A 26,029-nucleotide genomic window follows, 5' to 3' on the forward strand; every position below is an offset into this window, starting at 1 on the left:
ACATCCCAGGGCCTGTCCCTAAGTCCTGGAGGAGTCGGGGGTGGCAGAAGTCACCAGGGAGAGGGCCGGGCCAGGAGGCCTGCGGGGAAGCTGTCAGGTTCATTGGTTTTGTGCCAGGATGGAAAGAGGTTGGGCAGACGTCCAGAGAGGAGTTTGGTAGAACTGCCTGGGATGGCAGTCAACTATGGATTGGGAGTCAGAAGGTTACCCAGTGGTGTGAGGGTCTGGGGTTTCCTCACACCGCGGAAACTTGACCTTCAACCTCAATAAAGGGACTCGGCCGCGGATTTGGGAAAGGAGAGAGGGACAGACTGAATGGTCTGAAAAGCATGGGGTCCCAGAGGGAAAGAGGTCAGCCCATGTCTCTATGAACAAAGCCCTCAGAGGTCTGAGTCCAGGTCAGGGGAGCAAGATTGTAAAATGCCCCTGAACTCTCAGGACTGGGCTCCTGTTCCGACCTTTCTAAGCCCGTTGTGGTGTTTGTGGGGCTTTAGGGAGAATGGCTGGCAGGTGGGGGCAACAAAGCCAGGGATGGGAATAAGTTACAAAAGGCAGGGGTCAGAGGGCTGGGCCTGGGTGATCCCGGAGTGGGGGTGGGGGCACGGAGGGGATGCTGGAAGGTGATGATGGGGTGCCAGAACAATGAGAATGCCATGGGGTGGGAAGGGGCATCGTTTGGGTAGACGTGTCCATTCATTTCGCACGCAAGGGCTGTGCCATGGAGACTGCAGACACAGACCACAGACTGGAGTGTGCTTGCCTGCCTCTCCCCCACCGGCGCCGGCCCCTGTAAGCCCCTCCCCCCACACTTGCTAACAACAGAGGGGGCTGTGGGTCTTTGTCTTCGAGCTGGAATACTCCCCTTCCAGAGTCCTTCCCACCCACCAAGCCAGAGGCTCTGCCCCTGCAGTGAGGGAACATCTGTGCCCTGAGACAAGGCCAGAACTGAACTGATTAATTTACTAATCCTTTAAAATCAGCTCCAGCTACCAGAGTGAGAAACAAAAACAAAAAAAGAAAAAATAAAACAAAACAAAAACAAAAACAAACAAACAAAACAATAAATTGCCTCTTCTTCTTTTTTTAAAATGGGAACTTGAAGAGGAACAAAAGAATTCCCTGAGAACCACTAAATTTGTGCTTATCTTACTGGGGGCCCTTCTCACCTTTTTGTACCAAACTTCCCCAAATGCCTATGTGTCCTTTTGAATTCCCCTGCTGTACACCTAGGAATGGTCTAACCGGCCCATCATTCCTCTGAATATACACAATCTAAAGATGCAAAGACAATCCAGGGACTTAAAAAATCCTCCAGGGACCCAAGTCAAAGTCTGCATCTGCTTAGAGTCTTGATGACCATGAGATCCACGATGCTCGTGGCTACAGTGCCAGGCTCTGCAGGAAGGTCTGAGTTATTGGGGTATCTTCCCTACGAACAGCTCACTTAAATAAGAAAGAACCAAATTTATAACATGCAAAATAGTTCAATGCAAAATTGCTCCCACCACTGGGAAATGGAGAGAGTTGCAGCTCCAGAGACAACTTTATGGGGTCTCCTGGCATTGTGGAGCTTATTAAAATCATAGATCACAGAGCTGAGGGCTGCAGCGAATTTCAGCCCTACTTCCATTATTCTCCCTACTCCCCTAAGTAAGAGTCGCTGTAATCTCTCCGTAAAAGGCAAGATGGTGGAAGAGACAGCACAGTGGACATGACCCTGAACTGACCCCCACTGTGCCCACGCTTCCTCACCATCCCGATCCGTTTGCCCCTAGGCTTCCACAGGAGTCCATCTGATGGTTTCTCTGTCCTTGGTGAGGGCTCATGTGCTTTATCAAAACCCTCCATGTGTGAGAAAAGCCGCCTTTTCTCCCATCTCCCTCCTTCCCTTTCCCACTACCTCTCACATCTTCAAGAGGAAAAACCACCTATTCTCTCTCTGATTTCCCACTCCTCCCATTCTGCCAGTCTTCTGTCACTTCTATACTGGGCTCTGAGGCAGACAGCTCATTGAGACTGAAACCAGTTTTTGTACTGGTTATTTCACCTTGAGCAAATCCCACCGCCCTGACCTGTCACCAACATGCCCTGAGGTCTGGGGAACAGTCTCCCACTCATGATGGAAGGAGTGGGAGGGAGCTGTCCTGGCAGTCATGAAGTCTGGGTTCTAGTTTCAACTCTAGGGTAACAGTGTGGGTAGGCTTGGGACGATCCCTGAATTCCTTACCATTTTCCTTTTTAAGTGAAAATAAATAATACTCATTTCACAGGATGGTCGGAAGGATTAACAATGATGACGGAAAGGCTTTGCCTCTGTAAACCACAGACAGATGTCATGCAAGGTATTAGCTTCGTTATTATCCCACCCTATTGTTGAGGTCCCTAACATGGAACCTGGGTAAGTTGGCCCTATGTTAGGCAATGCCCAGCATATGACCCCCCACTCTAAGGATTGATCTCCTTTACAGAGTGGGCCTTGGGAATGATATTTCTCTTCCCCCATCCTTCCCTCCTACTCAAAAGCCATTGACCACAGGCATGGTCACCTGACCTAAGCAGATGAATCCTATTCTCTCACCAGGGGGTTTAGAGTTAGGATTCTGAGACCCTAGTCAATATCTGATGCTCATTTCAACTGAGGATACAAAAAGATGAGCGATGAGGAATGGTTATATTTGGGTCATACACAAAGAAACAGAAAAAGAGAGAAGTAGGAAGCAGCCACTTGCATTCACCTACTTTTGCATCCAAGGTACAGGCTCTAGAACTATGAATGCTGCAGCAGGAGATGAACCAATGGATCCTGGATGGGCTAGGATGGGTCCAATATGAGCTGGTGTTCCCCGGCAAGGGAGGGGGTGCATCCCCTGACATCCAGACTTGCTTGATCCCCACAGCGAGGCCATGGTGTTCTCCTGTTGAACAGAAATCATTTCACATAATGTCGACATCAGACACCACTCTGTGACCAGGATGGATCAACACAAAAAACAAGACCACTTCATAACTATGTCTGAATACAGACAAAACGTGAACATTGTCCAACTACAGAAATGATCAAACATCCCCCCTATTCTGGCTAACAGAAGTGACTGCTGACTCTCTACCAATCACAGCCTCGGGCTGAGTCTAGTCCTCCCCTCCTTCTAGACAAGATAAGCCCATGGAGAGCACGGAGGAGGGTACTTGTTGGGATGAGAATTGGGTGTTGTATGGAAACCAATTTGACAATGAGTTATATTTTTAAAAAAAAAAGATAAGCCCATGTAATTGAAACAGCCTTGAAAATATCGACCAGATCTCCCCACAATGACTCTAGGCACTTTTTAGAACGTCAAAGTATAAAGGAAACCATTTCTACACTGCTTGTACTCTCCTGCCTTTCTCTCTCTCCATAATAGCCTCACAGCTTAATTGTCACTAATAAAAAGTCCATTCATATGTCTTAGTGCTTCTAAGTAAAGCAATAATGGGGGGCCTGGTGCCCTGCTTCTCATCACAAGATAACAGGGTATAATTTCTTATATTTAAGCAGACCTAACTATCAGGAATACAACAACATTCTTCTCACTTTCACAATATAATCACGTTTGTATCTTGATGAAAAAAAAAATAATTTGTGTGTAAAAATCAATATGGAGCTCTTTTTTTCTGTGTGCAAACACCAATACCTCCCTTGACCAAAGAGAGAAGAAAAATCAATATTAAAACAAAGGAAACATTGGATGGTTGATGTCTTTGACTTTTTCAAATTCAGAAGAATTTTCCAGATACAGAAACCTCTTAATTGAAATCTCTCTTCTGTTCAAGTTGGCATTCTGCAATTATGATGACAATAAATGCTTTCTATTCTGGATGAAAGCAAACGTTCTCTGATCCCTGGAGTGCAATAATGGAACATTCACTTTTAGGTTATGGGACATTGATATCTTCCCTGGAAAAAGTTTAATGGGTTAAGAAGCAGAAACTGTTCCTTTCTGGTCACCCCTTCTCTGCAGGATGTCTAGGGATAGACCTCACTATTCCATATCAAAAGCCACACTTCTTTATGTTTTATATTTTGGGTTTTTGACTAAGATTTAACTTTTTAAAAGGTGCTTTCTTGTCAGTAACAATGAGCAAACTGAGTCCCTGGATCTCAGATTCTAAATATCATTTTCCACTAAAAAGAATCAGACCTCACTTAAAGAAAACAAACAGAAAGTAAGAAAGAAAGAAAGAAAGAAAGAAAGAAAGAAAGAAAGAAAGAATAAAACAACCACCACCACGACAAAACACAATACAACACAACGAAACAAAAATACTGATTCCAGGCCCTGGGAAGTAAAAGCACAAGGTGACCTGCAAGCCTATGAAATCTTGTTGTACCAGGGACAAGGAAGTGCTCAGAGACTAAGGGGTCTATGCCAAAAATATTCATAAAACAACTTAAGGGGCATATATTGGCCAAATCAAATTTAAAACCAAACCAAACCAAACCAAACAAAACAAAACAAAACTCCATCCATAGTAGTTGTCAACACCAATAGAGAGAAAGAGGATCATGGGGCAGGGAGGAAAGCCCTCCTTTACAGAAGAATACCAGCTAAATAAAAGTGGAATGAATCACATAAATAGGAAATTGCCATCTTTCATCCTTACTGTGATAATTGTTTCAGGGAAGGACCATGGACCTCAAGGGGTCAAAGAGTGCAGTGAGTGGACAATTTGGCCACTACCAAATACCAATGCCCATTTTGATTAACTAATTACAAAAAGGACAGTAGATCCTAATGAAGGAGTGACCCGGTAGCCACCACCTTAGCCCTGGGATCCAGGCTGGTGTCGTTTAGAGGAAGCCTGGCAGCACATGACTACTAGCAGCTCGCAACAGGAAACATGAAACAACACCAACAAAGTGTTCTTGTTGGAAAGGATGGCTCTGAATCTGAGTCTCCAGAGGGCCCTTCAATTATAGGAAATACAGGAGATATAAGAAGAGATTAAATGACACATTGGAAGCAATTAGAAAAATCCACAGTGTGGGATACTCTAATAAGAAAACTGGCCTGATGCCAAAAAATGAATCTCATTAAAGAAAGAAAAAAAAATTCTAGATTAAAAGAGATGAAAACCTCGCAATAGCCAAATATAGTTTATGAGCTTTGACTGAATCCTGGTTGGAAAATAAACAGCTATAAAACATATTTTTTGGACAAATGGGAAGATATGAACATGACTGGATATTGGAGAAGTACTGTTAATTTCCTTAGGTACAATAATGGTGCCATGGTTTTGAGGAAAATGTCCTTAATCTTGGTAGTTTAAGTGTCATGTTCTTTGCAACTTCACATTTATTTATTTATTTATTTATTTATTTATTTTTAAATGTTTTATATATTTTTGAGAGAGATAGAGAAACAGTATAAGCAGGGGAGGGGCAGAGAGAGAGGGAGACACAGAATCCGAGGCAGGCTCCAGGCTCTGAGCTGTAGGCACAGAACCCAATGGGGGACCACAAGACCACAAACCTGAGATCATGACCTGAGCCACCCAGGCACCCTACAACTTCACTTTTAAACCCGTTCGAGAGGACAGGAGGGGGAGGAAGGAAATTGGGAGCGAGGAAGCAACAACTCTGGCAGAATGTTAAGAATTATTAAATTGGGGGCACCCTGGTGGCGTAGTCAGTGAAGCATCTGACTCTTGATCTCGGCTCAGGTCATGACCTCACAGTTGGTGAGATCAAGCCCTGCTTCAGGCTCTGTGCTAACAGCACAGAGCCTGCTTGGGATTCTATCTCTCCCTCTCAAAATAAATAAATAAAGTTGAATAAAAAAAGAATTATTAAATCTAAATGGAGGATCTATGAGGTTTTATTGTTCTCAGCTTTTCTATTGCTACCAGTTGAGTTCTCCAGGAGGCTGACTCTGAGATAAAGGTTAGCTGAAGGGGGGCAGGCAGGTGGTTTATTAGGGCATGCTGTTAGGATCATCATTGTTGGAGAGAGGAAGGAAGCAGGATAGGGCAGAGGAAGGAGTTGGACTCTGTTACAAATACAAGGACTCTACTGCGTCGATCCTTCTGGGAGTTTGGAGCTGGGATGGCCCTTGCTGGTTGTCCCCTGTTAGGGTGAGGGAGCAGGGCCATTATTCTCTCTGCCCTCCACCCCCTGCCAGGGTGTCAAATGACTGACTGAATGACTTCAGTTCTGAATGGGAGATCTGGGTGACACAGCACAACATTCATAAATTTGGAATATTTTCTATTAAAAGCTTGGGGGTGGGATATAAAAAGGGGTTGCTTTGCCCTGAAAACATTGGATAACCACTGGCCTACATTCTCTTCATCCTTGTAAAACTCTTCAAATACTGGGGCGCTTGGGTGGCTCAGTTGGTTAAGCTTCTGACTCGGTTTAGTTTCAGGTCATGATCTCATGGTCTGTGAGTTCGAGTCCCATGTCAGGCTCTGCACTGATAGCACAGAGCCTGCTTGGAATTCTCTCTCCCTCTCTCTCTGGCCCTCTCCACTCTAAAATAAATAAAAAAATAAATAAAACACTTCAAGTACAATTGACAACCCCACTTTAAAGACGAGGGAACAGGGGCAGCACTAAGTCAAATCACCATCCCAGGGTAAGTGGTAGGGCTGGAATTCAGATCCACATTGTCTGACATCAGAAGTGTGGTATTGAACCACTGCACTATACCAGCCCTCTACACTCCTTTCCTCAGTTTCCCCATTCCTGCCTGGTCCATTTCTTACTGCCCCAGTTGCATGAGAAGGAGTAGCTCTCATCTGGTGGCTCATGCCATTTACAATGATTCCAAATCTTCCTCCACAGAAATCATGATCTTCCCCATTCCAAGCCCATTCCCATCTTGTTTAATGAGGAAGGAAACTGATTGTGCTGTTTTAGCCTCCACGTGTCCTTCATTTCAGAAGGGCCCTTGGGTTACACCAAGGAAAGGGGACAACAGATGTGGTTTTAAACTCTGAGTGTCACTGGCACGTAATAGGAACTTGAAACACGCTTATCAGATGGTTGAATAAAGGAAGCTTTAGTTGAATGCAGTAGGGAAATGCTGCATTTTAAAGGAGTCATAGAATGGAACTTTTTGCTGATATTTCCTGAACACCAGTGTTCTTACTTCATGGTTTAATGACACCTTGTGTGTGTGTATATGTGTGTGTGTGTGTGTGTGTGTGTGTGTGTGTGTCTGTCTGTCTGTCTGTCATACAAGTGCGAAGGAGAAAGCTCTCTCTCTCTATCACAAGAACTTAAGAGGGCCCCAAAGCATGGTCACTTGAGCCTTGAAGCATTAAGACTTCAGTAACATAGCTTGTTCTGTCCACACACGTGTCATTTTCCTCTCCAGTGTACCCACACGTCTCCAAAATAACCCACACATTTTCAGGAAGCCACTTTGGAACCACCACTTTTCTCCTCCAACCCTCAAAGTTGTCACGGATTTTGACTAGTCATGCCTTGCTCCTTTCTTTCTGGTGACTCCTCTCTCTAGGATCCTATTACTGCTCTTAGATTTAGCTTCTAGGAGAATCTGCCCACACATGTATGTGGTTTCCCAGACAATCCGTGTCCAAACCTCAGTTGTAGATGTACTTGAAGTTTTTATTTCCATTTCTCCCCTTCAAAGGGCTCTATTTATCTTTATCAGTACATGCATTAGGGGGCAGAGGAAAAGGCATCATCATTACATATGTTGTGTGTGTTCATGCATGTATGTATGTGTGTGCTATACACATATACATAAACATTTGCAGCACATACACACATCTATATGCAACTCCAGACATGTAACATGATATGGTTAGTTCTCAAGTCATGGAATCCCCCTACACAGACTGAACAGCTCTGCCTTATAAGTTCACTCAGAGCACGGGGACATTTCGATAATTACTCAAAATTTTAGTGTAATTTATCTGCCCATGCATTTGTCTTCCCCATGAGCCTGAGAGCTCCTACTGGGAAATAAGCCTTATAACTTCTTAGTCTTTACATTCCCAGTGCCTGGTAAACAGTTGTTGTGTGCATTAATAAAAGAATCAATGCCAATCGACCATATCATTAAAGGGTCGCAGGACACGTGAGTGGTAAAGGGCTCTCAGGTCCTCCTGCCTCCTGCCTAGACAAACCTAGACAGTATTAGTCCTCTCAGATTTTTTTTGTGCTCTTTTTAGAATGGAAATTCTTGGGGAAAAAAGTCCTTTATTTGTTCCACACAAAGACAGTGATGTTAAGAACTTCATAATTGTTTAATGCTAGTCAGAAATTTTATTCATGGCCTAAATTTAAAAATTGCTTTCCATTATTATCCCTCAAGTGTATGTTTTTATATACTCATTCTAGTTTGTATGTGTATGTTTTTATATACTCATTCTAGTTTGTAAGCTCTTCAGAGAGAGGACTGGTCAATCTTCATAATATATTTATATGATTCCAACATATGGCCATATTAATCAACATTAAATTATAAGTAGCTATAGCTGTCACTTTAGAGCACTGCTTTGGGAACAGCCATTAGCTGATGAACAAACAGCAACTCTATGACATTATCTATGACTGTCTCTAAACACCTGGCACTATAATTATTTGGTAGAACTGATGTTTGTAGTAGTAAAAGAACTTAGTGGTTGGTTTGAACTTGTTTTGTGCAACAGCTTCTAATTAGCCATAGGCACAAGGATTTCTGGTTCACACACAGCCCTTCCCCTCTCCCCACACCCCTCCAGGACCCTGTCGCTTTCCAGTACTATCTTTCAATCTGGCTAGGGCACCATGGTCTCTTGTGGGCTTCTCTCCAGACTTGCTCCATGGGTACCAAGAGGAGGGTGGAGCAGAGTCAACCTTAGAGAAGATGGGGATCAAAGGAACTTGGATTGCTAAATAGCAGTGAGAGGAAGAACTCGGGGTATGAGGAGGAGAGAGATGGATGGAACTCATACTGTGGAGGGCTTATCACGTGCCAGGTATGATGTCAGACATTACGTCCATTCTTGCACTTAATCCCCTGAAAAATGTTATATTTAACATTTACAGAAGAGAAAATGAAGTTCCAGTTTCCAATGTCACACAACAAGGATGTGGCAGAACCCAAGCCAGTCATCTCTGATCCTGTCCATGATAATTGGCTGGGAGCCCTGGTTTTTATAGCCAGCTCACTTCTCACTAAAGGAGCAACCTCAAATAATTTCACTGAATGAAACATCTTGAGGTTTTCTTCCCAAATATATTATTTATGAAAACTTATAATCACTAATCGTCACATAATATCCTGTACTAATAACTGGCATCATCCATATCTCTTTCTACACTGTGAGAGAGTAGGCTATCACATCTCCCAGGAAGATCGCTATGCTCTCTTGCTCACTTCAGCTTGGTGGAAAAGAATATCTTTCCCTTAACCCCACTCTTGGCCAAAGTCTTAGTTAAAAATCACTTCATTTCAAATTAAAAAAAAAAATCACCCTCACTCCATCTTGTCCGCACAAAAGGAAATTAGAAGGAGACACAGGTGTCTTAGGGAACCCACAGTCAGAAAGTATGATCAGTCCTCAAAAGGGGCTGGAACCAGGAACTGAAGAGTCAGGAAGTAAATCAGTCTCTCTCTCCACCCCCTTCCCCGCACTCGTTCTACACATCTCCTTCATCCTTTGCCCTCTCCATGCATTTGACCTTCTCTATTTGGGCAAGTACTTGGCTCATATACAATCTCCCACTTCAGCTGTCCATCACTTCTCAGTTCAAGCATCTCACCCAGCCCTCACTGAGCTTCTAGGTCCTACCTGTAAATTTTCAGAAGATGGAATCTGATTGGGCTGCCTGAATCACATGGTCACCACAATCCCCTCAGGTGTGACTGTCCAGGCAAATGACTTGCCTCAAAGACCCTGTATTCTGAGAAAGGCTGGTTCTGAGCAGAGTGTGGGTACAGGGAAGACATGATTAAAAGAGGAAATGGTTGGAAATCTGCTATGGCACGAAACACAGTAAGGCCTGTGAGTATCGTCAGTGATAAGTGAAGAGCCTAGAACCAGAGAGGACCAGGAACATTCCTATTAGCACAGCCACTACCAATGCAATGACTGTGGTGAGAAATTCTTGGGCCATGAGGACTTTAACCCAAAGTTATATTTCTGGCCTTTTTGACTCTTTGATTCCATCTCTTCTTGTCAGTATTTGACCCATTGTGAAATAACAAAACCCTGGAAACAACTGAAGGTCTATCACTATGGAAACGGTGAATCAAATTCTGGAACAGTCAATGTATAGAACACTGTGCATCTATTAAAACAAATAAATTGGATCAATATGCATTAAGTTGAGAAAATATTCGGCATTTTATGAAACTAAAAAACATTGCAGGGGCACCTGGGTGGCTCAGTCGATTAAGTTTCCCACTTTGGCTCAGGTCATGATCTCACAGGTCATGAGTTTGAGCCCTGCATCGGGCTCTGTGCTGACAGCTCAGAACCTGGAGCCTGCTTCGGATTCTGGGTCTCCCTCTCTCTCTCTACCCCTTGCCTGCTCTCTCTCTCTCTCTCTCTCTCTCTCTCTCTCTCTCTCTCAAAAATAAACATTAAAGAATTTTTTAAAAAACATTGCAGAATAATGTATATAATATCCTATTTTGTGAAACAAAACAACAACTACTACAAAGCAAAGTTTTAGCCAGCTACAAACGTGTAGGTGAGTAAGGATATACAAACTGTGAACACTGATTACTTTGGGGGCAGGGGAAGGGGGATTAGAAAGTAAAAAAGAGAGACAATTAATGTTTTCTTTATATACGTCTGAATGACTTATGAGAAGACTCACATGCTTATACTTGTAATTTTTTAAGTTTATAAATGAAGTAGAAAGATTTTTTAAATTCTATATTTAAGAGCCCATCTCAAACACCACCGTTCCTGGCCTTTTCTGATCCCCTAGGGCGTTCTGTGCAAACTCCCACATAATGTGGGTTTCTCTTATAATTCTGATATTCTGCCTGGAATGACACATGTTGCCTATTTCTCTCCACCTTACTTACACTGTAACTCCATCAGGGAGCCAGTTCTGGACACCCCACCCCCAACATTAACAACATTTAAAATGGTATATTCTACAGAAGAGATACCTGGTAAACCTTTACTGAATAGGATTAACTCAATACTTAGCAATTTTTCCAGCATGTCCTGTATGTTGTCTTCAAAAAGGTAGATTCTTTCTAAGAATTTGCCTTGCCCTATAAACACAGCAATCTCTATTTCTAGTACAGTGGTGTATTATTTTCTAGTCATTTCAAGGTAATTTATATTTCGGTCCATAATTTGAGGGGAAACCAAATGAGTCATTTTTTTTTTTTTAATATTGTGAGCTGATAACTCAGTGAACTCCAAGCCGCCATAAGTCTTTAAAATTAATTTGGGGCACCTCAGCTGACCTTGGCAGACACAGTCCACCAGGTCTGGGTCTCGGAAAACCAAAGCAGTGATTAACCCTGTCAGAGATAAAATGGCTGATGTCAAGCTCCTCCAAATTACAATCATGCTTGACCTGCTGTTCTCCTTCTGAATGAACCTTATTACTGAGAAACCATCATTCAAAGGACATATAGTTAAACATTTAATAAATCTGTGATCAAAATCCAGGAACAGAATTAAGCCTTTGATGAAAGTGACACAGAATGGGAGCAGAACCAAGGTAAAACACAGAACAAAGCCAAGGGCAGGATGGGGAAGGGGTTTGTGTTGAGACGGTGGTCAGAAATTCTGACTCTCAGTTGTCCTTTGGACGATGCTTTCACTTGGATCTGGTGACAGCAAGTTTGCAGGGAACCAAAGAGTAATCTCAGTGGGCATTTAAAAAGCTTCTAGGAGTTAGATCATGCACTGTCAATAATGCAGGCCCTTGAAGCCGACCTTGAACTCACCCGTTGCCATACAGCAAGAATAATTTGTCACTGTGCAATATAGACTCAGTAATAAAACACCATACCTCTAAAAATTACTAAAAAAAGAAAAGACCTGGGGAGGAGGGATTGGATAATGTATACCAAAAAGGAAGAACAGAGGGATAACGAGGTGAGGGGCAGCAAGGTGAGAAAACAATGGAACAGGGGTCCAGAGACATGTTTCTGCCTCTGACATGAAAATCCCCATTTGTGACCTTAGACATATCATCCCACCTCTTAAAAGCCTCAAGGGGATGTCATTTGTTCCTCACACTACAATGTGCAAAAGAATCATTGGGAATCTTGTTGAAATGCAGAATCTGATTTAGGAGATCTGGGGAGGTTTTCTATCTCACAGGTTCTGGAGTGATCCACCGACCACACTCTGAGAAGCAAGAAATATGATGATCGCTGGATTCCTTTCCAGCTTTAAAATTCTGATTTCTAAAATAGAATCTCCACCTCTCATGTAGACCCCTCTGGGTAGCCCCTGCCCCAGCAGAGGGTGGCCTCTGACTTCAGATATTCAGTCTGCTTCTGTTCCCAATTTAACAGGGCATCAATTCTCGTGATCACGTGGGATTCCTCTTTCTCTTCACCCAAATGAAGGAGAATGGAAATTGAACAACCCACCCTTTCTCATTTTTGAAGCTTACAGGCAAGCATATAGCCCTTTTTTTACTTTCTACTTGACATTTGGAAAATCGAGAAGGAGAAGTTACAACACCTCAGCCAACCTGGTGATATTCTAGACATTTCCTTCTAGTGCTTTTTCATATATATATGTACACACACACACACACACACACACACACACACACACACACACAGAGAGATACATGTTTTTTCAGCATGGGAATTATAGTGAATACACAGGTTCATGCTAACTACAAAATTGTATTTTCTCATTTCATGAAAAATCTCTGAAATTGTGATTTTAATGACATCACAATCTTCCACCATAAGAATGTCCACTATGCAAATACCAATTGTTGGACATTTAAGTTTTTGTTGCAATTTTAAACAATACTAAGGTAAAAATCCTTATTGTTTTTATAGCTACCATTTGTTAAATATCTACTATGTGCCAGACACTGTGTTAAATGCTTCATATACATCACATCATTAATCCTCCCAATGACCTTTCAAGATGAGTATTAGTATGATATCCATTCTATTGGGAAGGAGACTGAGACACAGAAAAGTCACATGACTTATTGGGATCACACTGATAGTCAAGGGTAGAGGTGGAAACACACTCAGGTCTGTCGGACTCCAAAGCCAAGATCATGACCACTGTGTGGCATTTCCTCATACATAAACCCCTAGGTGCCTCTCTGATTATTTCAATAGGATCATTTTTTTGTTTATGTGTATATGAATTTTTTTGTTTAATTGCAAAAGTGATACAGTCTCAAAGAAATAATTTAGGCAATGTATGGATGTAAAAAAACCAAAAAAACAAAAACAAAGAAAACCTATATCCTCCTTTCTCTCCCTTCTATGATTTCTTGAGGTTTTTTTCCTTGCTCTGTGTTTTCTATGCTAACGTAGCATATGGAAAGGCAGAAATCATGTGTTTTTTACAATTCCATCTCTAGTCTCTGACACAGAGCTAGCTAGGCCTTAATAAATATCTATTGAAAAAATAATTGAGTAATTGAATAATTTTTTAAAAATAAAAATGAGGGGCGCCTGGGTGGCGCAGTCGGTTAAGCGTCCGACTTCAGCCAGGTCACGATCTCGCGGTCCGTGAGTTCGAGCCCCGCGTCGGGCTCTGGGCTGATGGCTCAGAGCCTGGAGCCTGTTTCCGATTCTGTGTCTCCCTCTCTCTCTGCCCCTCTCCCGTTCATGCTCTGTCTCTCTCTGTCCCAAAAATAAATAAATGTTGAAAAAAAATTAAAAAAAAAAATAAATAAAAAAAAAATAAAAATGGAATCTTGCCATACATTTTTCTCTGAAATTTCTATTTTCACTTAACAAATCTCAAGCAACTTTCCAGGGCATAACATATAGATATAATTATTTTTAAAACAACTGTATAATAATCCATGATGTGGATACACCATAATTTATTAAGTAATTTGCCATAATTCAACATGCATGGTTATAGATTTGGGGGTTACTATTGATGTTGCATTGAATACCATATGAATTTTCATATACTGATACTTTTGTTTCTTTAGCATAGTTTCTATAATTAGGATTATTGATTCATAGAGGATGTATATTTGAAATGTTAATATGTAATGCCAGGGAATTTTTCTAAAATGCTTGGCCAATTCACATTCAAACAAGTAGTATGTAAAAGTATCCACGCTCCCAGACATTTACCACCTGATCAAACTTTTACATCTTTACCAGTCTGGTGGGTTAAAAACATCTTGGTGTTTCAATTTGCATTTTCTTTATTGCTAGTGAGTTGAATGCCTTTTTAAATTTCTTGCTTGCTTGCTTTTGTCTGTGACCTGCAGGACACTTGCTCTAAGTAAAATTGCTGGATTAAAAGATGTGAACATTTTATTTATTTATTTATTTTTTTTTAACGTTTATTTATTTTTGAGACAGAGAGAGACAGAGCATGAATGGGGGAGGGGCAGAGAGAGAGGGAGACACAGAATCGGAAACAGGCTCCAGGCTCTGAGCCATCAGTCCAGAGCCCGACGCGGGGCTCGAACTCACGGACCGCAAGATCGTGACCTGAGCTGAAGTCAGATGCTTAACCGACTGAGCCACCCAGGCGCCCCAAGGTGTGAACATTTTAAATGTGCTTGACATTTAGCCAAATTATTGTCTTCCAGAGGTGATGGAATAACTTACCCTCCCACAAGCAGACCATGTAATGTCCAAACGAGGTATTTTAATTAAAAAAGTAAAGGTATTTGACAGTTTGAGAGTCTCTGATGATTTCCTTGGGCGTTTCTCACCTTTCCTTGAGAAAGCCAGGTGGCTTTCTTTTTTTTTTTTTTTTCTTCCCTTCAGAAAGCTCCTGAAGAGACGTTTTCTTCCCCTGGAAGGAAAAGCCAAGGTGGAGGGAAGCACTTTCAGCACAAAAGACCTGCAAGGGCAGACAGGAGCTGTAGTTGGAGGGTAAGGGCATTTCCAAGAAGACAGGGGAACAGGAGAATGAGCACTAGTCTTGTTTCCGGAAGAATAGAGAGAGCTGGTCTAGAATTTGAGGGCAAGTTTATACTGGTGTTTGCTGTGAGGCATGGCCTTGCCCCATTGCTATGGGGATGTAGGGTGGGAAGGATGATATTGCTCTGTGGCATGAGCTCAATCTCTCCTGTCACATTCTAGGAAGAGTTGGCCACCAGTGGGCCTCATCCAATTGCACAGAATTTAATTCAAACAAAGAAACACCGTTCAACATTTGTCATAAGCGAAGCCCTGACAAGGGGAACAGATTGCTGCTCTAGAAACTGCATTATTAAAGAGTACACATTAAGACTGTTTATAAAAACCCTAAACCAGAGTAAGGCGTGAACTGTTTGGAAGGTGCGTCAAGCTATGGTGAGTTGAAACAGAGAGGTTGCATCCACTTAGTAGGATCAATGAGGCTTCCTGGACAGAGGTCAGGAGGCTGGAGGGGCACCTCAGTTCTAAAGAAGGTGTTCTGTCCCCCCACCCAGCCACTCTCAGCGTCAGGCGGCTACCAGTCCATGTGCTACCCGCACAGGTCCATCCATGCATTTCCCTTGCATCAGTCCTAGACCTACAGGCTGATTAGAGTCAAGGAGGGCATGTAACCATCTCTCTTCTGAAGACTGAAGTTCAGAGGCTCAGTTTAAATTGGGAGCATCTGGTGTGTCCCCAGCTAGGTCAAGCTGGGACCAACATGGCTGCTTAAGAAAACAGCTGGTGGTGACCTCTCTGGGTGTAGACATGGCTGGGGCTTTGTATTCTGCTGAGAAAAGGGGGAGCGAGATGTTACACAGGAGAGGATGAATGAAAGAGAAGAAGAGTAAGGAATGGGCAGTTTGGTTGTGAGACGGTTCCGGTTCTCTTTGGACCTCTGGGGTCCTGAGGGATTGGTCATGAGCCCCACAAGTGGGAGGCATTCCAGAAGAGGGGTGTCCAGAGGCTGTGGGCCCCTGGACTAAGGTAGGATGGTTTCAGGGGAGGTGAGTGCTTCGGGGCAGAGCAGTCCAGCTCTCCTCCTGGCCCCCATGCTCACTGGGTCTTAAACCAGAGGGCAGCTTTGCCCAGGACGGTGCGCACCAGAGGAGCTACTTGCCAGAGAGTGAGTCCTCATGGAGGGCATCAGCTACAGCTGGACCATACCCCTGCAAGTTCAAGAACAACAGGAAGACTGGAGAAGGGAGGGCGTTGAGGTCCTGCACGCTGCCCCCACGGCCGAAAGCCTCAGGATCTGGGCATTAGTGTCAACACAAAACTCATTTGTTCCTACACTTTCCTGAGGCCTGGAAACAATTAGTTACACGGGGGATGGTATATGATATCCCACCTAGAGCGGAGTAAATTTAACAAATGCCCATTGCCTTTGGAGAAAATGGGACTCAAAACTTCTTCCTCAGTTAAGACACTCAGCTTCGTTAGGTGAAGCCTTCCAGCTCCAGCTGAAAGAACATCCCATATCCCATCCTGATGTGCTGTCAATAGGTTCTGTTCAAATCCCAAAATTAGAAGCTAGATTCTTTGGCAAGAACATCTAGGGAGGTCAGAGTCACTTTCGCTCCATTAAATTCCCATTGCACAGTGTTTTTTAGCAGTTACATATTAAACCCTGAACGTGGAAGATGTTTAACACCTATTAATTTGGTTTGATGTAATGTATGAATCCAGTGCATATAATTTCAATTAAAAAAATTATGTAAAGCCCTATAGTTTGCATTTGTTATACCCATGAGGACAAGTGATATCCTCCTTCCCTCAACACTTTTCCTTTCTCCCTCTTCAGCTATTAAGCTGTCAGGGAGACCTCTCGCCTACTTACCCACAGGGAGACCCCATGACTCTCACACAAAGGTCTGTTCCAGTGTGGCAGGAAGGAGAGGTAAAAGGCACGAAGCTTCCTCTGGGTGCCAGACCTTTTTTCTCCTTTCTTTCTTTCTCTCCTCCTCCGGGCTCCCTTCTTACCAAAAAACTACAAAAAAAAAAAAAAAAAAAGTAAACCCTATACTTCCTCTAGGATCTCTCTCTCTCAAATTTGCTTGTTTGGTAAAGACACATTTTGGTCTGCCTTCCCATCTGCAAAGACAAACTAAATCCAAGATGAAATTAACACAGGCTGTTTATTCACGAGCCTGCAGCAAGGGAACCCCATCTGCCCTCCCTTGCATTTCAGCAGGGGCTCAGAGGTGCTAGTTAGAAAAGAGGGCAGGTTTTGCAGAGTGAAGAGAAATCCCGAGGCAAGATGCTGATTGCCCTGCTTTCTGCTAAGGTGGGGTGTGGAAGCTGGGGAGACTTTCTAAGTGATCTGAATTCTCAGCAGTCCATGGTCAGCTGCAAAGGGGCAAGTGAGGAGCTGGGGCAGGGGGAGGGTGGCATTTCAAGACAGGAAGGGTTTATTTTTGTGGCCTTCCATTTCCTGGAACAACTGGGGGCCAATGTGTGCTCTTTCATGGTCCTTAAGAAAAGCTGCACAGCATGGCAGGCAGTTTCTCACATCAAAATCCAACCATGTAGAATGCATGTATCCATATTTTGTATATGTATATATATATATATAGTATGTGTGTGTGTGTGTGTGTGTATATATATATATGTATGTATAATCTTTTGCTGGAAGAGAACTAACATCTTAATTCTAAACTGGAGCTAGCAATAATTCAGAAATGCATTCGTTAGAAAGAGTTTATACTTCTTTTTTAAGTGCCTTCACTTCACTTGGCTGCATGAAGTCCAGCCTCAATCACAAAGTGCTCCCCACATGCCAGGGTGTCCTAGAGCAGGCAAATAGGTCTTCTGTGTCCCTCTCTGCTTGTCCTTTGCAGCTTAGGCTCTGGCATGTGGCATCTCCCTTCCTGTGAGCATCTATCTGCTCTCCTCCATCTGGAGACAGACGTCTTCCTGGCCTCACTTTCACCTGTACCCCTTCATCCTCCACGTGGGCCCATTTCCTGATAGGAATTATGGAGAGTAGGCTGGGACTCTTTGAAAAGCTCCACTGAAAGTCGCTGATGGCAGAAGGAAATGATAAAACAGACTCTTGTGGTGAATGTTCAGGGCTGCTAGGCATAAAGGAGGCCCTAAGGAGGCTCTTCTCCGTGTGCTCCCAAAGACCACAGTCTTGAAGGGATCATCGGTCTTCTCTCCAGGGAGAATACCCAATAGCATGTCTCCTGAAGAAAAGCCCAAGGCCAACCATCATAAGCCTCCCCACCTCCAAAGAGGAAGAACTGCCCCTTGCAGTCCCTACCCAACTCCGCTGTCTGGATTTGCAGTCCCCAGGACTGACCTTGACCTCATGCAAGAGTAGATGTCAGTGGTGAGGCTCCTTCTCCTCAGAGAAAGCTCCACCCTCACTGACAGGGGTGTGGTCTTATCTTCTGGCTTGCCTCAAGATAATTAACTTAAACAAGAACACAGCAGTTCAGCCTCAGAACATTCCAGGCTAATCTATCTTAAGGAAGACCAAAGGTTTGTCTTTGACAGGGATATTATACTAGAGTAACTACAAGGTGCAAGAATTGATATACACTTCATCTTGAATCCTTCTGACAGCACGGTTAGGCAGGTGGTGCTAACCTCATTTTACAGGTGAGGAAGCTGAGTTCCAATGCTGTTCAGTAACAAGTCCAGCACACTCATCAGCTGGAAGGCAGTGGAGTCAAAATTTGAACTCAGCTGTTTCTGCTTCCAAAGCCTCTATTCTGTTCGCATGGCTAAGGGCAATGCCAGATGTGCTTTTAAAAAGCAGTGGTCTCTCCTTACTGGTTATCTGCCTGATGCCCCGCTGAGTCCTTTCGCTATAGATTCTGCATGAACATTTCTCTTCTTTCAGCAATATTTATCTGTCTCTCCCTCAGTGAATTTCCAGAGTCCGAAACCTCCTTCTTCCCTCCTTCCTCTCCCTCCTCTCCCCCTTAATCCCTTTTCCCTCTCCTCCCTCTTGTCCTCCTTCATCTCCTAAATGGAGAACAACACTTGTGTTTTCCTACCCATTTGTAAACCTTACTCACAAGAAGTGACTGGCAGTATGATTAAGGGGTGAATCGCTTGTCTTTTCCTGAGAATACTTTTGCTTTCCAAGGAGACCAACATGGCTGTCACTGATCCCAGATTTCTGGTACAGCTTAATTTCTTCTAAAAATGTCAGAGTTCAAGGGCTGTGTCCATATAAATACTGAAACCGTGAGCACAAGTTACAGATCCTTGGAGAAGAAAAGTTGCCTAATTGGGTGGCCAGCTTCCAAAAGTTCTCTTGGTAATCCTTCCTCATGACTGTTTCTCTTTTACAAAATCATTTCCAGAAGAGTTTGGAATTTGCCTTCTGAGGTGTAGGAGCCCCTATCTCAAAACACACTCCACTAGCAAAATTATCTGAAACAAATTATTACTGGAAGCAGTGAGCACAGGGCTTGGGTCCAAATGTTGGGAATGTGCTTACTAATGGTGGCCCTTTAAAGCACTGCGGGAGAATAACAGCTTTATACATTCATCAGAGTTTTCGTTTTTGTTTTTAAATCACCTCAAGGACTACTTGTACAAGCAAAATAAAGCAAAGAGCTGAAAAAAAATTGCCTGGATAACTCAGGTTTAAAAACCTACCGTAGTGGGGCCTGGTGGCTCAGTCGGTTAAGCATCTGACTTTAGCTCAGGTCATGGGCTTGCAGTTGGTGAGTTCGAGCCCCATATTGTCTGCCCGCAGAGGTGTGGAGCCTGCTTGGGATTCTCTCCCTCTTCCTCTCTCTCTCTCTCTCTCTCTCTCTCTCTCTCTCTCTCAAAATAAATAAACTTTAAAAAAAAAAACTCTACAGTGGAAATAAAAAGGTGGTGCCACAGCCTTGCTGGCCTCATAACACAGGTCAGATTCCAAGGTGATAGCTCGGATTCCCCCACCCTGTGACATTGGGCAAATCACTGAGCTCTTCTGTGTCCTCTGTAACTCTTTCCTTCACTCTGCCTATAGAGACATCTTTTATAATTCAGTGGTACGAAAAATGCTCAGCACATTTCCTAAAGGAAAAGACCCCTCCTGCCCTCTGGGTTTGCAAGCTCTGTTCCAGTGCTTCTTTCTTTGACTCCCTGGGAAGGAGGGAAGATAGAGGGTTTCCACTTTGATTTCCAGAGTATTTGCTGCTGATCTGGGCCCATTGTTGACTTGGCTCTTTTTACCTCAGGTTGTGGCCCCAAATGTTTTAGAAATGTGGAAGTGAGAAAGGACATAGTTGAAGAAACTTAGGGAATTAGGTGGTTTGTAGGAATTACGATCAGTGATTCTCTGAGTATCAGCTCTGGACCAGTGACTTTTGGTTTGTTAAAAAACAAAAATTCAACCTAGTAAATGTGAAGATCTAAGTGGCTTTATTAGGCCATTCAAGAATTGGTCAACATCTCTTCTAGCAAGTAGAAAGGAGCCCCAAGGAGCTACACAAAATGGAAGGGTTGGATAGGCAGAAATGGAGTAGGACAATCAGCAAAAGAAAAGGAAGGATTGTTTCAGGCAAGGTCACCATCCCTTAGGGAGAAGGACAGAGGCTCTTATTAGGTAGATTACCTCATCATCCTTTGGGGGATAGAGAGGACACCCATGTGACAAATTACATCATTTGCTGACCAGAAAAATTCCTGACTGACCAGCTAAGACTACATTTGTGTGTTGGGGGGGGGGGGGGGGGACGGGGAGGGGGCATTGAAACTGCAGTTAGGTTAGGTATTACACCCTGGTTTGGTGACTTGACCTAAGTGACTCCATTTTGGGCCTATGGTTTTCTTTTTCACAGTTTTTATGCTCAAGTATTTGTATATTCCTTGGTCATAAAGAAACTATTATCCATTTGCCCAGTTACCCTCCAGTCTTCCTTCTGGATTTTTATATTTGCACAGGCAAGTCTTAATTGTAATAATATATGCTTTAGGGGAAAAAATGCCTGGATTGTAAGACACTGCCACCATAAAGGCTAATAGAACTAAACCTAGTTAGAGCTGGCAGAAATGAAATTCTACCTGTAATAACTGATTCCTAACTAATTAGAGATCAACAGGGTGGCTAAATATAAGGCCAGCTCACAAAAAGTCAATAGCATTTCTCTATATCAGCAAAATCCAACTACAAAATACAATCAAATTAGCATTCACCATATTGGCCAAAGTTATAAAGCACATAGTAACTGACAAAGAAGGTCTAAAACCTCTATATTCTATTAAAGAATAGAAGAAAATCCTGACTAAATGGAGAGATAGTTCATTCTCTTGGATGGGATGATTTAGTTCTATAAAAATGGTCCATTTGTGCTGAAATTAATCTATAAGTTTAAAATAAATTAATGCAATACCGATCAAAATTCCAGCAAGATTGTTTTGAGGAATGTGATACAGTTATTTTAAAATGCATGTGAAGTGACCTCAGAAGATGACAGATTAGGGATTCCCAGCCTCTGTTCTCCCCCTCCCTACAAAAACAATAATTTAACAACCACACACCAATGAAAATCACTGAGAGAACCCTACAGTACAGTTAGAAGCTGCAGCAATCTGGAGGAGCACAAAAACTGAGGATAGACACATAGAAAAGCATACAAAGCGTTTTACCTATTTTACTTCATCTCCCAAGCTGGCACAGCTTGGTGCCAAGAGGACTCCCCTTGGCCATGACCTACCACCTCCAGGGACAAGGAGAGCCGAAGGACCTCAGCAGCCCTTGCTGCCACCAGGGACTACTGTAGCTTTTGCCATTAACGACCTCTGTCATTGTTGCTGATGCCGATTCCAGTTGACGGAGTTGCTCAGAACACAGGCTACAGCACTCCCTACAGTAGGAGCATACCCTCCCTGCCCCCACCACACACACACATACACACACACACACACACACACACACACACACACACACACACTCGGCAAGGATGCCTGCTCTCACTACTTCTACCCAACACAGTTCTGCAAATCCTTGCCAGAGAAATTAGATAAGAAAAAGAAATAAGAGGCACCCAAATTGGAAAGGAAAGATAAAATTACTCTGTTTGCAGATTACATGATATTATATATAGAAAACTCTAAAGACTCCACCAAAAACAATTAGAACTAGTAAACCCATTCAGTAAAGTTGCAGGATACAACATCAACATACAAAACTCAGTTGCATTTCTATATGAGCTATTGAAAAAGGAAATTAAGAAAACAATTCAATTCCCAATAGCAACAAAAACAATAAAGTATTTAGGAATAAATTTAAGCAAAGAAAACAAAGAGGTGACAGTCTTATAAAAAGGATATCTACCTGCAGAAAAATAGATGTCTCCCTGCAGAAGAATAAAATTAAGACCCTTATTTCATACCATATGCAAGAGTCAAGTCAAAATGGATTAAGGATTTAAATGTTAAACCTGAAGCCGGGGCACCTGGGTGTCTCAGTCAGTTAAGTATCCGACGTCGGCTCAGGTCACGTTTCTTGGGTTTGAGCCCCGCATCAGGCTCTGTGCTAACAGCTCAAAGCCTGGAGCCTGCTTTGGATTCTGTGTCTCTGTCTCTGTATCCCTCCCTGCTCAAACTCTCTCTCTCTCTCTCTCTCTCTCAAAAATAAATAAACATTAAAAATTTTTTAAAAAATTTTTAATCTTTATTTTTGAAAGAAAGAGAGAGAGAGAGAGAGAGAGAGAGAGACAGAGTGTGAGCAGGGGAGGAACAGAGAGAGAGGGAGACACAGAATCCAAAGTAGGTTCCAGGCTCTGAGCTGTCAGCACAGAGCCCAACGCGGGGCTCAAACTCACAGACTGCGAGATCATGACCTGAGCCAAAATCAGATGCTCAACCGATTGAACCACCCAGGTGCCCCTAAAAAAGTTTTTTTTTAACTTGAAACCATAAAACCCCAGAAGTAGTACACTGAAAATTATAAAAATGAATGAAGGAAGACATGGATAAATGGAAAAACATCTTGTGTCCATGGATTGGAAGAATTAATATTGTGAAAATGTCCATACTACCCAAAGTGACCCACAGACACAATGCAATCCCTATCTAAATTCCAATATCATTTTTTCAGAAAATTTTCAGAAGCTATCCTAAAATTCATATGGAACCACAAAAGACCTCAAATAGCCAGAGCAACCTTGGTCAAGAAGAACAAAGGTGGAGATATCACACTTCAAATATATACAATTTTTATTAATCAATTTTACCTCAATATAGATGGGGAAAATGTGTGTGGAAGACTATATTCTTCCATGAATAGCTAAGTCAACAGGGATAAATGGAGGATCAGCAAGAAGAAAGCAAACTTGCCCTTTTGGCTGTGATCATACTACAAGCCCCGTTAACAAAAACAGGATGGTACTTGTACAAAAACAAACAAGTAGACTCATAAGATAAATTAATGTGCTCAGAGTAGACTCATGCACTTATGGGAGCCTAATAAAATGATAAAGGTAGCAGCACAAAACAATGCAACTAACAAAAAACCATTGGTAGATGGTGAGAAGAGAACTATTGTGGGGGTGGGGGGGATGATGTGAGGGGAGATGGTGGGCAGGTAAAGACCAAATGGGAAAGGAAATCCTTGAACATTACCACACTGGTGGGTTTTGCCCCATCTATGTAAAATGCAACAGCTTTATTATTATTATTTTTTAAGTATGTGACAATTCTTTGAAGGGGACAAAATATTGAATTGCCCTTGCTATGTCTGTAATTGCAAAGGAACCACAGAGTGGTACCACTGGCCGCTTGGAAGTGTGGCTATTGAAGACAGACACACGTATGAGCCTCACGCACTGCCGTCCCAGGTGTCTGGCTGGGATACAAGTTAACTGAGCCTGTGTGATGCTCCCCTCTCTGAGCTGGGCACTGCACAGAACAGAAAGAGTGAATTCAGTGGGAGGGAGAAGGGCTGGAAGTTGGAGAGAAAGCAGGACCCCAAGTTTAGTGGTATAGGCTGGGTGAGTGGGTGTGAATGGCCTAATGCACCGGATCTCATGGATCTTCTGGGTTCCAACTCTGCATTCTGGACTTCTGGGATCAGCCATTTTAGCTGAACTGACTGGATCAGTGTGTTCGAATGAAGAGCTGTGGGCGGATCTTTTGTCCTGGAGTTCACTGAAGCTTTAGATGCTTTGGCCTAGTTTCTGGTGCCTTAAATGACATCGCACAGACTCCTTTCATTCTGGCAGAAAGGAAGGGGCACTGGACCCACACGCCAACAGAAAGGCTTCTCCCCCGACAGGCCCCGAAGCCATGTTGTGAGGTCACGTGGGCCACATGGGCACACGGAGGGCTCAGACCCAGCTCTTCGGCTTCAGCCTCCCAGGACTGTCACCTGTTGCTGCATGAAACTGTTGTTAGATGAACAATCCCTTGAAATAAGCGGGCCATCAGTTGCAACGATTTCCAGGATGAGATCCTTGTTATTTGTTTCTTAAAGGAATGTTTTGGAACAGGAGAAGGGGAGGGGAGTTATCTTCTTCCTTTTCTTTTTCCCCCAACTTAAATTGTCTGATTTCCTCTACTGTCTTTATCAGTTTGCCAGCACAGGCCAAGGTTAAGTCTTCCCAAAGTGACTGCTCAAGAGATATTATGTTTCCTGTGACCCCAAGCTCTCTTTGGCCCCTTCTGAAGGCAATGTGACGTCACGAAAAGCTTTGGGCTTTGGAATCAGATGGGCTCCCTGTCCAGCCTGCCTCTGACTCCCTCCAGCTGTGATTGAGGGTAAATCATTTGATCTCTCTGGTCCTTTGCTTCCTCTCCCGTGGAAAGGGGAAATAACATCTACCCCACAGTGTTATCGTGGAGATTAAATAACAATGAAGATAAAAGTGCATAGTGCCTGGCATACATTAAGTGCTCAAACAAAACATAGTTCTGCAGTTTTGTTTGTTTATTCTGTGCCATATAGCACTGGGCAAGATGTCAAAGTTAAATCAAGCTCCACTAAGAGCCAATTAGGGGAAATGGGGCCAACTGGCCAATTAGGAAAATTTCCTCTTATATAAAAGAGCAAATATTTGCAATACAAGAACTTTTTGGTTTCTGTTGTAGGTAGGTTTGTTTTGGTTTGTAAGTGCAAGGTGACACTTGAGTGGGTACATTGAGATGCCCAGGCCATTCCCTGCCCCATTATGCATGTGCTGGCAGGTAAATGATGGTGCAGTTCTTATTCTGGAACCCACTCGATCAGACAGAGGGCAGAGAAGGCACAGGCTTTCTGTTAGCAGTCCCTACAAAGCTGCCATTACAAGGACTTGGCATCTTCTTCCAGAGTCCTCGTTTTGGAAAAAGTGATTTCATGCCCAAAATAAAGACCTGAAAAAATGTGTTTCCTCCCCCCAAGCCCCAAATACGTTCCTTCCAGAAAAATCAAGAGAGCTAAAGTATTCCTCTTCTATTTCTTCAGATATGGAAGGTTCAGACTACCTTTGCTGGGTTATGGAAAGGCACTTTTAAGTGCCCCTTTCTACTGTGATCTAGTAAAATGGTCTAGTAAAATGGTCCACAGGCAACTGGCAAGCCTCAGAATATTCTTTAATTAGTTGTAGTGGGCACTGGTCAGGACAGCCAGGGCCTAACTGGGTTGCAGAGATCTGACACAACCAGAGAGAGACTTCGGGCCTCATCACCAGTCTTGTGACTGATTCTGCCCGGCTCCTTGAGTGAGTTTTGGCCTGCCACACCTCGCCCACCATGGGTGTTTTTTAAGCTGAGTTCTTGATTCTGTGGCCTAGATGATGGGCCTTGGCCCCCTACATTAAAACATTCTTTCTTTGTTTCCAGAACTCACTTTGCTCTCTCTCATCTCTGGGTCTTTACACATGTTCTGTCCTCTTCTTGAAATACTACTACCAAAAATCTCCCCTTCACAAAATTCACTTCTTCACTGAACAACATCTCATTTATCCCTTAAATTTTGGCTTAGATGTCACATCTTGTAGGAAGAGTCCCATCTCCCTTCCCCCAAAGCAGATCAGGGTTATGTG

General features: G+C 43.1%; 1 protein-coding gene across 4 annotated transcripts in view; it reads right to left on the bottom strand.

Moving 5' to 3' along the window:
* POU2AF2 (POU class 2 homeobox associating factor 2) overlaps positions 1-26,029 on the bottom strand; it is a 494,391-nt gene that overhangs the window by 275,070 nt on the left and 193,292 nt on the right. For all 4 annotated transcript variants that reach the window (XM_086679169.1, XM_086679170.1, XM_086679168.1 and 1 more), the window contains one exon: positions 2,740-2,915. The gene's annotated coding sequence lies outside the window, so the exon portion shown is untranslated. The remainder of the gene's footprint in view (positions 1-2,739; positions 2,916-26,029) is intronic.

Source organism: Puma concolor, chromosome D1, assembly GCF_028749965.1.
Source record: "Puma concolor isolate L17-30 chromosome D1, mPumCon1.1.hap2, whole genome shotgun sequence".
Taxonomy (NCBI): Eukaryota; Metazoa; Chordata; class Mammalia; order Carnivora; family Felidae; genus Puma; species Puma concolor.